The 12,079-nt window shown below is 43.5% G+C and overlaps 2 protein-coding genes across 3 annotated transcripts in view; one reads left to right on the forward strand and one right to left on the reverse strand.

The window, feature by feature from the left end:
• The window catches only part of CADM3 (cell adhesion molecule 3), a 29,404-nt gene that overhangs the window by 13,406 nt on the left and 3,919 nt on the right, over nucleotides 1-12,079 (reverse strand). The window lies entirely within an intron of this gene.
• Nucleotides 1-12,079, forward strand: part of AIM2 (absent in melanoma 2) — a 131,463-nt gene that overhangs the window by 997 nt on the left and 118,387 nt on the right.

Raw genomic sequence — 12,079 nt, forward strand, 5'->3', positions numbered from 1 at the left:
CACCTCTCAAGAATCCTCTTTCTGTCTCTGGTGGTGCTCTCAAGGCTTTTTCAATGGCTCCTATTTCCTATAGCATTTCAGCCCATTTGTGTTGCAATTTATTTTGTTTAGTTATCAGTTTCCTCATCTAAACTTGGAGTTGGTTAAGAGCAGGGGTCTTACCTTATTCATCTTTGTATCTTTAGCACTTGGCCCATAGTGGGCTCTCAGTACATTTAATTGGCTCTGGCAATTCATTCAGTCACAATTGGCACTGTGCTATGTCTATTCTTAATCAGGCAGAGCAGGCATTCTGTCCAACAGGATGAATTCAGTCTTCACTCTCCTGCTCCTTCTTTCATCTGTGCTTTTCTCTGCATTCTCCTCAGTTGCTTTTCTCCTGGCTTATATTCCTTTCATCCCTCCCTTCCTCCTGCATTTTGCTGGCATTTTTTTTTTCTGTATAGGATGAATAAGTGAAATGATGATGTAGGTCATTCAAACCAAACTGAATTGTTCAGACAAGGGGGCTGATAAGTAAACAAATAATCTCCAATAAATGGCATATTTGGGATATACTTGATACATCGTCTCTGTCGGTTTACAGGGAACTCACTCTGGATTGTAGTGTTTTAAGAAACTGATGAAGAGGTAGCTGGGTTTTTTTTTTTTTTCCACTGGGGGTGACAGTTCTCCCTCTAATTCTGGAAAGTACTTATGATCTCATGTGCCCTCTTGAGAGCTATCTGTTAATATGCCTGAAAGTTTTCTTGCTGTTTTTACAAAATTGTACACCTGTAATGATAAATTCTGAATGGCTACTCCCCTGAGAGTGAATGAGTGATGATAATGCTATCCACAGAAATATGGATAAGTCGCAGAAATTAAAACCTGGGTGGTGAAAGGCTTGTGCCTTCTTTGGATTTAGATTGTGCCAATCATTTATGACGTCAGCATAAATCCCCTCAATGGATTCAGACTGGAAAATAAAACTTAAAGAGTTCTCAGAAAGGGTGGCTTGGACTCTGAAGTGGATGGAAATCTGGTAAACTTTGCTTAGGCAGGGTCTTTGGAGGGAAATGCAGACATTTGGACTACAAGACCATTAGTGAAGGGAGGCCCAGGCTGCTCACATAGAAAAACAGATGAAGAGAGCTCTGGCCATATGGGTCATATTGTTTCCCTGCTTAGAAACCTTCGCTGACTTCCCATTGTCTGCAGATAATATCCGGATTTGTTAGCCTGGCCTTCAGGATCCTGTACCGTCTGATGCTAATTTGCTTTGTCTTTTCTTTACTTCACTCACTCCATCTCCCAGATGCATGATGCTATTTTGGAATTCTTTCTATAAACCCTTTGCTTCCCTGCATACATTCCTTTTCCTACAATAACTCTGTTGATAACGTCCTTCACCCATCTTCACACATCTAAGCCCTATCCATCCATAAAGCCTATTTTTTGTGGCATCTCCTTCAAGAAGTCTTCCCTGATTGCCCCAAATGGAAAGAATTTCTCATTTCTCTGAGTTACAACACTTTATTTGCTTTTCTTAAATTACACATCACTCTGTACTTTGTACTGCAAGTTTGGCTTCCCTCCTAAATTATAAAGAGTCCTTGGTAAGGTTGATATCTGATTCATCTTTGTATCCAGTCTGGCCCTAATACAACATATTACACATACAAGGTGCTTAATAAATATTTATTTAATAAATGAATCAAAGATGCTGAGCATCTTCTATTGTGAGAACGAGGCCCAGCATCTGCCAGTGAAGAGGAAATAGCAAACTAAACAGGATAAGAAGATAGCCCAAGGAAGAGTGTAGACCAACCAGAGGCTGAAGCTCTATAAGTCTGCAAGATGGTGGGAATCGATATTTATCAATCACCGTCTGTGTGTCAAGAAGTTAGGTGCTCTATACTCATTATTCCAGAACTACCCCTTTAATAGGTATTATTATGCACACGTTAAGGATGAGTTAACTAAGACTCAGAGAAGTTAAGTAACTCGCCTGTATGATGGATCCAATAAGTGTTGGGATGAGACAGCCTTTAAATTTAGATATCCCTGACCACAAAGCCCAGACTTTCTGCATGTCCTCACTACACTGCCTTCTTCTGCAGAAGCGTGTTTTTCGTGTGTGGGGTGGTGGAGCAGGAGTTATAATGAGAAAGGTTTGCTTTTGCATTGCTGGCCAGAGGTGGTTCACCTAAACAATATTCACAACACTCATCTGCAATATGATAAAAGAAATAACAGTGTAGCAAGTTGGAAATGGGTGCTTGTGATAGTGATGGTGGTGGGATTTGTACCCACTGGATTACATTTTTAGTTGGATTTCTTAATATGTCTTCATCTGTACCTTTGGGGGCTATTTCACATACCCCTAAGAGCCTTACAATGTGAGACTCTTCAGTTAACCAAGCAACAGACATGTCCAGTTAAAACTAGTGGAATCCCCTCATGTTTTCACAGCACTCTAGCACTAGGCTAACAACTAAAAGATTATCTTCTTGTTTGCCCTCAACTGCCTCGGGGGTTTCTTAATTCTTGGTTTATTTACGCATAGGTTCCAGTATCTTTAGGATTCCCAGCATTTTAAAGGACAAAGTGGCCCTTTTACTCACTGATTTCCTTCTGATTGATTGTTCATATTAAGAGTAGCAGAGGTGGGAATTGGAGACTTCCTAATGTCCTCTATAAAGCATATGCTGGCACCTGTGATTCAGTTTTTCACTCATAGCACGGGACCTCACACATAGTAAGTGCTCAATAAATATTTATTGAATAAATAAACGAGTGACTCAAACTAATAAAAATGTATTACATCTCCAATTTAAGTGACACTAGTAGGGAAGTCTATAAGAATGTGCCAGTATAAGCCCTGATGGCTTGATTTATGTATCTTCCCTGCCTTGTCTGTTTTGGGAATCTACAATGCATTGGCCTTAGGGCCGTGAACAGGGTCACAGGTGCACATTTGGGATGGTGTCACAAGGGGACGGTGCTCTCCCGCATGACCGCTGCTGGCCTTGCCAGTGCTTGGGTCCAGAGCCCCACTTCCAAGACTACAGAGAAAATCAGCTCCCTGAGTAGGAGTCGATGGTGATGGTGATGGTGATGGTGATGATGATGATTCAGCATTTCTCTAACGCCAGAGTTAAAAATACTCTTCATCCCAGCCTACTTGTTATTCCTCACGACTACCATGACAGGTGGGTGGAGGAGTGTTATCTCCAAGGGAAAAACACTGGGGGCTGTGGCCCAGAATACTGAAGGGACCCACTTCTAGGATGGTTTACTCACACCCATTGCTAGGCCCCCTGGCCAGGTGATCTCCCTCTAATTCCTCCCTGACCTTGACTACATAGTGAATTCTGTGTGTATTGGGATCACACTCAGAAGAGAATGGCCATGGCAAAATCAGATTAGAACTTAGCCCCTGGAGCTTTTCTTTGCCCATAGCCCCATTTTTCTTTAACAGTGAATGTCTGATTCCGCATTTGGAGGAAAATGGACCAATCCCATCTGAGTCCTGATTTAGGCAAGATTTTGGGGAGTCACTTTGACCTGAGAGACTTAAGAGCACAACACCCTGATCAAAAAGGACTCTGTTTATACTAGACTCTCTACAGTTGCTCTTGGGCTGCCAGGAATTATGCTGTTTCTATTGAGGTCACTGTGTCATTTCCTAGTGTAAGACTTTAGGGCCTGAATGTCAAAATGTTCTCTTACTGGGGCCAGCCCAGGCGTAGTGCTTAAGTTCGCGTGCTCTGCTTCGGCAGCCTGGGGTTTGCAGATTTGGATTCCAGGCGTGGACCTACACACCACTCATCCAGCCATGTTGCGGAGGCATCCCACGTAGAAAATAGAGGAAGATTGGCACAGATGTTAGCCCAGCGACAATCTTCCCCAAGCAAAAAGAGAAAGGTTGGCAACAGATGTTAGCTCAGGGCCAACCTTCCTCACCAAAAACAAACAACAAAAAAAGTTCTCTTACTTTCTGCCCTCCAGTCTGCTCTAACTTTGTCCAGTCTCCCCTAAGTTCCCAATTCCCTAATAATCCTGATAGTACAGTGCAGCCAGACAAAAGCTGGAGCCATAAGAGGTGGTCATTATTCTGTCCTCTGGGACTGTCTGTCTTTTCAGGTGTGCTTCCGCTCTTCCTTTGCTCCTCAGGGAGAGGCCTCTGTTTCTCACAGGCAGCAGGATCTCCTAAAGGATCTCCTTGCTTAGGACAGATTGCTCTAGCTCACATTCACTTCAGAACTTCAGAGCTCAGTCACACTTCAGCTGCTGCCTCCCTGATCTAGGCCCTCTCTCCAGCTCGCTGACCCCTCCACCCTCTTTCTGGCAGGGCTGCTGAGACCTTGCTCCTCCTTGTTCCCTCCCTCCGTTATTTCTGTTGCTGTCTGATTTTTCTTCCTGGAGTCTTGTTTATCTACTTTCCTTCTGGCTCCCAGCAGCCTCTTGGGCCCAATGTCACTATTCTCCCGGCTTGGCTTTACTCTCCCAGGAGGCATCAGGATATAAATGAAAATAGATGGTAAATAGGGGTGGAGAACAGAACCTTCACTCTAAGAAGTGCTTGCTCTGCTGACTTGCCCTGTAGCTTGGTAAAGCGTGGCCAAGAAGCCCGGATTTATAGAACCAGGGATCCTGCACTGTCAGGGTTTAGGTTTGGAAGGGACTGTTCTGGGCTCAAACAGGTTTATTATTGTACGTCAGCAGACACCTTTTAGTTCCAGCCTAAGCAGGCTTTTGTTTCCTGGGCTTGGAATGGTGTGTGGCTAAGCTTTTCCAGGCTGAATGCGGAGGAGGGAATCTTTGGGGGAGTTGGCTAGTTTGCCTGTGGTGAGCGAGAGGGTGAGGTTAAAACAAAAAGCTTATCTCGGTGTTAACTCTCTTTTCACTGAAAAAAAAATCCACTTATTCCAAATGTTTTCTCATATCCAAATATTTTTAAAAAAATTATCAAACTTCAATATGTCATGAGTAAATATATTTTATACATTTTCTAACATCGTGCAATCAATTTGCATGTCTGGTCATTTTCTACTGACCTCTAATGGCCAGAGAAGGTTATTCCTCAGATCTTTTTGATTCTACCAGAGGATGGAACTGATGTCCTTTCTGACCCCTATTACCGAAGTTCAGTTATTCCTCTCCTCTTTCTGTTACATGTGATTCTTCCAAAAATATTTGCTCATCTATGATTCTTAGAAGCATAGACTTTTAGAGTTGACAAGAAGCCTAAGTAGCCTCTAGTGCAAACCTCTCATTTTTTAAAAAATTTTTTAATTAATTAATTTATTTTTCCCCCCAAAAGCCCCAGTAGATAGTTGTATGTCATAGCTGCACATCCTTCTAGTTGCTGCATATGGGACGCGGCCTCAGCATGGCCAGAGAAGCGGTGCGTCAGTGTGCGCCCAGGATCCGAACCCGGGCCGCCAGCAGTGAGCGCGTGCACTTAACCGGCAAGCCACGGGGCCGGCCCCAAACCTCTCATTTTAAAGATGAAAAACCAAGGCTCAGAGAGGTTCAGGAACTTGGACATGGTCACACAGGCAGCTAGTGGGAGCTGTAGTTATAATGCTGCCTCCTGTACTCATTGTCATTTGGTAGCGGCCCTGGGGACTACCTAATTCTGAGGTTAAGTTGCCATTTAGTGTGATGCTTCCTGCTCCCCATCTCCCTATGTATTGTAGTGAGGAACCCCAGGACCCTAGGCCTCAAGGGAATTAACTCCACTGCATGCTGGGCAGGTTAGAGAGTTGGGGTGAGATGAGGAGGTGGTCCCCGACGATAGGAAGAATGGCATCTTCACAATCCTCAGGGCTTTATTGGCATATTCCAGTTCTCAGAAAAGAGGAGGCCAAGGAGCAGAAGCCACTTCCATGCCCTTAGGAGTTAAAAAGGGTAATTATGAGGACAGGCCACATGTGTATGTGCACTAGCATCTGCATGGTGAAGCGCTGGGGAAATGCTAACCTGATTGTGAAGTGGGAGACAGACTAGAAGAGAGAAAAAAGCAGAGGAACATGTCCTATTCTTGAGCTAGAGGGGGAAAAAATCTGGAGGCAGAAGTGGGTTTGTGGTAGGCTGAGGGGGGGCCCTCAGAGACTTAGTTAAAATTCCGAGGAGCAGAGACTGGGAAGTGGGTGGCAGAGAAGGAGGTGGGGACAGCTGTTGCTTTGATTTGCTATTGAGTCAGTGTTCTCTGTGCATTAGCACTGGGAGGGAGCCCTGGGCTGGCCCCCAACAAAAACAAGCCCCTCTGTAGCCAATACTGCCTTGTAGCAAGAACTGCAATTGGGAGACAAAAAAGAAGGGGATCTGATTCCCAAAGAGGCCCGTCCTAGCCTTAGCTCCTTCCTTCTAGGACTGGGCTGTGTGCACTAGACAGGTGTCTAGGCTTCTGTACAAGGAGGCTGGGAGGGGGGATGAGACAGAGCCAGGGGGATGGCTCAGTAAGAGCTTCTGGGAGAACGGCTTCTGTGCAGGGGTCTGACTCTTATCAGTTGTTTCTCAGGTAAGCCCCTAAGGCCAGGCAAAAATCACTCCAGCTGATGACAGCCCTGAGACATTTTAGGAGTGTTCCTTTATCTCCATCTCCTCATTCCCTTCCCACCACGCTCACATACTCAGAAATCAGGATGGGTGCAACCTGTGTGGGATCTGCATTCCAATGCAGTAGAGAGTCAGGAGGCCAGACTTTGTCTGAACTCTTAGATGTCCCTTGAACCAAGTTCAGGAACTTTATACCCTTTCCTTAAATTTTTCTTGCTGTTTTCAAACGTATGCAGTAGAACTGGGAAAAAATCCCCCATCTTAGGAAAGTACTTGGGAAAAGAAACATAAAAGAGTCAGTGTGGAGTAAATGAAAGCAGAATTCAGTTTAGCTCATTGGAAAACATGTTTAGCTGTGAGAAACCAGGGACTGGGAATGGGCAAGAAAGCCCAGGGACATGGGGGAGAAAGAGAGAATAGATTCCCGGAGGATGAAAAATGTGAGCCCAAGTTCCAGAGCCTTGCTCCCGCACTCCAGAGCCTCAATACCTATTTGAGTGCAGGGACGAATTCCCTTCCTCAACAGGCTCTGTGTTATTCTCCTTTGCTCTTTATGTTGTACTTTAGATATTTCAGGCTGGTGGCTTAGTGTAATGCAATAACAATGCTGTGAAAAAGTTTAAGTTGATGGAAGTCAGGCAAGAAAGCATTCATCTCTGCTGGTTCTGATTTTACTGACTTGGTCAACTGTTTCCCTTCACTAGGTGACCAGAGTCAGGGTGTGGGTGACAGGCTCAGGGCAGAGGTTAGGAGCAGTACATGCAGAAAAATGTGTTCTGCTCCAGACACCCAACACTTCTCCAGCTTCCCCTCTCCCCAATCCTAACTGAGATCTAGTCTCTTCCCTTGTCTTTTCTCCCTTAAAAAATGTATTTGTCATAGAGTGGCACATTGTTCAATTAGCCTTACTTTGTGCCCTTCTGGGAATTTAATTCTTCTATGAAACAGACACATTCCTCTAAGTCTACAAACATCACAGTTCCCAAAATGGCAAATAATACTGTCCTATCCCAAAGATGTCCTCTTCTCTTCTTAAACCATCATTGAGGGTCTCTCCTGTGATGCAGGTGTACACTCGTTTTTTGTTTCCCAAGATGCGTATATATTCCAGCCTGGTTACCCTCTTTCTCTGCTTCAGCGTGTATCCCTCCACACAACCACACACACGACATACTACAGTTTTCACTATTCATTTGCCTGTTTTAATTTTTTCGGACATAAACGCATAGCTTTTGTTATGACCCAGATACAGAGCCCATTTCACAATTCCATTATTAATCAGAACTCCTTACTTCCAGAAAACCATATGGCTTAAATTCAGAGATTCTCCCCAAACCAGAATTCAGGCTCTCTCTTCTGCTCATACTCCCCAGGAGAGGGCCAGAATCCTCTCCTCCCCAGGGCTGAGGCTCAGTCCATCTGTCACTGCCATCGGACTCCAGGGCTTGGAAACCAGAAAAGAGTTGGCATAAAGCAGCAGTTGAGGATAAATGAGAATATGTGAGGCCCAGAGGCTTAGTGATGGTGGTTTTTATATTTGTTTGAGATTATAGAATAGAGATTCAGGGAGGAAACATATAATATGTGTTTTGAACGATTTAATCCCCAAGAACTAGAGTAAGAACAAGGAAAAATGAGTGAGTACAGTTGTCCCACTGTCATTTCTGCATTTGCTGGGGGACAAATGGTTAGCAGCAGATGGTAAAACTGGCCCCTCATTTTATAATAAGGAAAGAACTTGGCCCCGGTCTCTTCAAAGGCTGACTTAGGCTATGCTAAGTCTCAAGTTACTTGTCTTCGATGTATTTATTAGAGTCTTGCTGGATTTCCAAGAAGTGCCAGGTATTTAAGTCTGAGACTCCATAAACCAGTTCACCTTCTGGAGCTTTTTACCCTGTCTGAGGCTTTGGCTGGAATTCTAGAATCAGAATTGGAAGCAAAGAGCCAGGGCATAGAAGAAGAAAACTAAGCGTATGAAGCCAGGATCTGCAGATTCTCAGTGGAACCTGGAATTGGAAGTACTAGTTCTCCATTCTACCTTGCCAGTACCTGGGACTGTATGAAGAAAGGGGAGAGCTAAGTCATAGTTAGCTTAGACATGAATGGCTGAGATATCAGCCTTCATTTCTTTTTCTTTTTTTCCCTAGGGAAAGGTGATGCATCTGACCTTCCTGACCCTGAACTGAAAGTAAATGAGCCAAAGGTGCTTATAATTAGCAATCAATACACAATTAGTGTAGGTCTAACTAGGGCAAGGAGAAATAAATTCGTAGAGAGGACAACATTTTAGTTCTTTCTATTATTTAGCTTTCTTCTCATTCTCCTGGAGACCTCTAGGAGAAAGATGGAGAGAGATGAGATGGTTAAAGAATCCCAGAGGTAAGAGCTCACATAGAAGAATGATACACATAGTAAAAAAAAATGTTGGGATCTCTGCATTAGCATCCTTTCTGAAACATGTCTGCTCTTCATGAGAACAGGAGGTTCAAGGAGATGAATAGGTGGGAGATACTCCAGCTGTTACTGTAACCCTAATTCTGTCTTCCTGAAGGCTCGCTCATGGAGATAAATCACTTCCATTACCTGTCCTTGAGGAATGAAGTTTCTCCTTGTTTCAAATGAGGAAATGGAAGAGAGGTCCTCGACATTCATTCTGGAAGCCTGCCTCCCCAAATGGACTCTGCCATAGGTCATTCATAAGTGTTTACTATTATATGAACTATTACGCAGAAAGTGACATGGAGAAATCAGCATTTAGGGGAAGAGAAGCTTGTGTAGTTCTGATATGATGAGAGGAACAGGCTGTCTAGTCTCAGACTGGCAGGGGCTGAGCATTCTCAGCTCCTTGCCTCACTTGACATCATCAGTTTATTGGCAGATACCCCAAAAGAGTATCAGAGTCCAGTTTAAAGATGCATCTCCTGAGATCTGGCCAAGGACTTGGACTCTGGGATGGGATGATTATATGTAAGGTCATTTAGTTCTGTACAAGATGGTTTTAAAGATGGGGGACATGAATCAGGGTTTTGATATATTTCTCTATGCCTCTCATATATTGAATTCCTCCATTATCTATTCTTATAACCCATCACTATGTATTGTCTTTGCATTTACTGCTAACATTGAGGGGAAAGGGAAAATAAGCACAGGTCAATTAGTTGGTCATCAGGCTCAGAGTGGTGTTAAGAGTTGCATGCTTATAAACTGCGTAGGACTCATTTTGCATTCCACATTTATGTGTATATGAGGTCATCATATATGAGCAATACTTTCTCAATCTAAAACATGACAATTTGTAGTTCTGTTTTAAATCTGTAAATCCATATATGGCAAAACATCCAGTTCTTTTGAGGCCATTTGAGGTCACTCTAGGCCCTAGTCTCCTGAGCATTTCAAACAACACTTCTTTTCAACTTCAGAATTACTTGGTCTTTCTGTACTCTTCCTACAGTTGATTAGATGCTTGTGAGGACTCTCCAGATCTATATCTCAGGTTTTATTCCCTTCTTCCTGGTGGGGCAGGTTAGGGATCATAGCCAAGATCATGTATACCTTTGTGGTGGGGGGAGGGAGATTCCAACCCTGTTCTGAGGGCTGTGCTGTGGAGAGTAAAGAGATTATGAAGCGTGCAGGGAGAGCAGGACCATGGAGAGCAGCAAGAAGAGCCTGGAGTGTCACCATCAGGGGCTAGCACCATGGAGAGCTCAAAGCACAGGTAGTTGGTTCTACAAAGAACAGCAGAACCAGGATCATGGGTTAAGGCAGCCAGATCTCAAGCAATCAAACTGAAAGAACAGACATCAGGGTTTCTGTTAGGATCATGGTACACCCATCACTTGCTCTAAAAGGCCTTCTGAAGTACTTTGTTATAACCCATCACATACACACCCAAGAGTATATAAAAAGTGAGGACCACACCAGACTGAGCCTTGGTAATTATGACAATTACCTAAGTATTAGTGGTGGTGGAGGGGGGGTTTAATTTGCTACAACCAATTATGAATAAAATTACGATTATCTTCTAATGAGGGAAACAGTGCCACAGAGACACTAGGGCATGAGGAAGCCGAACTCTGTATTCCTGTCAGATGGAGTATGAGATGTATCAGAGTCACAGTGCTCTAAGGCACCTCAAATAGCTGTGAATAGTTCAGTCTTGATCAAACTTGGAAAAGAGGAATGGATGATGCCTCTTAAGAAGGGTCTTGTGCTCAGGACTTAGAAGTCTCTGCGTTAATTGGAACATTTGGTCACTCTCTTTAGGCTTGGGAAATTTGGGTAAAGAGACAAATAGTTCTGTCTTCAGTACTTGTTGCTTCAGTGAAGAATATGTAGCTTTACTGAGCTTCTATTTTTCAAAAATCTCAACAGCTTCCTGTGTTCAAGACTCTTGCCAGCTTGGCTTCCCAGTGCCAGAAGGGATGGATCTCCTTGTTATAACAGGATAGGATTGGGTTTTCCTTGGGTTATAGGAACCCTGAGTATCAGCTCGTTCTGACCTTGTAAAGAATCATCACTACTGCAGATCCTAGAGGAAGAGGCAGGTCTTTGGCCCCAGACTTGTTCTTCTCCATTTTTCAATTACATGGAGTGTTTATTCTTAATTTGACTGAGATCTTAAAGATCTGAATCTTTTTCTGATGGCTTGCTTCTCTAGGCTCTTTTTCTGATGGTTTGTTTCTCTGTATCTCTTATAAGCATTCCCATGGGGATTGCTATTCTCAGAGTTTATGGATGGCCTTCTAGGACATGACCTCATCCAGGAAACAAAATGTTCCAGTATATGGGCCTCTAGTCAATGGTTAAATATGAAATAGTAAATTTTAACATGAAAAATGAAAAGAGATATAATTCCCAAAACAATTTCTAATACCCTGGATTTTTCATTTAGTAGTCAGTAAGGAGCTGGTCCAGTCCACAGCTTGCTTTCATGGAGAATCTGGAACCAGCCTTAGGTGAAATTCCATTACCAAGAATTAGACGACAAAAAAGGGCTTGTTGAGCCAGTATACAGTTCTACTGGAATAGGAAACAACAAAAACTGTGACTAGTCATAGCCCCAGGGGTGTTAGCTCTCTGGTGATGACTGTGAAGATTTTTTTCCTAGCATGTGACTTAAGGACAAGCAGCTTTTGATTCCATTCTACATTATTATTTGGACTGCAAGTAAGTAGTAACAGCAAGGAATACCAAAATCAAAGCTAGAGGTTTACAAAGCAATGGCACAACTACCCAATCTGCTGTTTCAAAATGACCAGAACACCAAAAAGATGCCATCTGTGGAATTTTATGGCTGCAGAATTATGAGTCACTCTCCAAGTGAATAGTGAATGTCTCCAACAAGGCACTCTTGAAATGAGATTTGGACCTCCTTTCTTCCTCAGTTGGAAGAGGAAGGGGAGAGAGAGAGAGTCCAAAGGTAGTGAGCTGGCTCATTTACTGTCAGTGTGGGGCAGAGGATGTCAAACTGCATGTCGCAGAACCCCAGATTGTGCCTTAAGGATTGTGGGGTGTGTGGGGAAGCCGAGAA

The sequence above is a fragment of the Ceratotherium simum genome, chromosome 2, assembly GCF_057802395.1.
Source record: "Ceratotherium simum simum isolate JZ-2026a chromosome 2, ASM5780239v1, whole genome shotgun sequence".
NCBI lineage: Eukaryota > Metazoa > Chordata > Mammalia > Perissodactyla > Rhinocerotidae > Ceratotherium > Ceratotherium simum.